The sequence below is a fragment of the Primulina huaijiensis genome, unplaced genomic scaffold (assembly GCF_012295235.1).
Source record: "Primulina huaijiensis isolate GDHJ02 unplaced genomic scaffold, ASM1229523v2 scaffold203183, whole genome shotgun sequence".
NCBI lineage: Eukaryota > Viridiplantae > Streptophyta > Magnoliopsida > Lamiales > Gesneriaceae > Primulina > Primulina huaijiensis.
Window position 1 is genome coordinate 1 of NW_027353139.1, and position 742 is coordinate 742.

General features: G+C 37.6%; 1 long non-coding RNA gene across 1 annotated transcript; it reads left to right on the plus strand.

Annotated features, from left to right (window-relative positions):
* LOC140966248 (uncharacterized) lies at positions 1–736 on the plus strand. Its single transcript, XR_012173289.1, has 3 exons — positions 1–113; positions 317–357; positions 593–736. It is a non-coding gene; the product is annotated as an uncharacterized lncRNA (long non-coding RNA).
* The last annotated feature ends 6 nt before the right edge of the window (positions 737–742 follow it).

The following is a 742-nucleotide window of genomic DNA, read 5'->3' on the forward strand; positions in this document are numbered from 1 at the left end:
TTTTCTAAAGCACTACATCCAAGTCGTTCGACGGGAGAACCGAAGTCTCTGAAATTGAAGGATTATGGCGCAATCGTACTCATCCCAATCGATGATCCGGCACGTCAAACCAGGTAAGATACGGCGATACATGTTTGATTTTGTCCTGTTTTGAATTTAGATAGGAGTTAATTGAAATTTCTCCCAAATTTATTCGAGAAGGGCGGAATATAAAACGCAAATTGATTTTTTGGGGAAAAATTTTGATTTTATGTTCATATAAAACGTGAGGGATCAATGGAAATGTTTTCAATTGGATGGGATTCTAATTTTGCAGAGATTAATCTAACGGATCTGGACTTGTTGTATCTCCGTGAGGTACGTTTTCCTTGCTTTGTATTCCATGTAATTCGATCATCCGGATAATGATCTCTTATGTTTTTCCTCTGCGGTCGAGATGCAGAATTGGGGAAAGAAGAGTCTGCCGCAAATTTCTTACTAAATTGTTGTTAGAGACATTTGTCGGAATTGAGACACTGTTGTATCAATTGTGCATACATTACGTTTGAGCATGACCTTCGAAAAATAAACTTTGTTTTAAATTTTTGGACAGAGGTGCGATAAATATCAAGACAAAAATTGGTGTGTATGCCCTCCTGCATGGGTGACAGAGTTTGATGTTGAGAGGGAACACGTCAGGGATGCGGCAAAACTAGCTTTAAATGTCTACAATCAGAAAGAAGTTAGACAATTATTTAATATC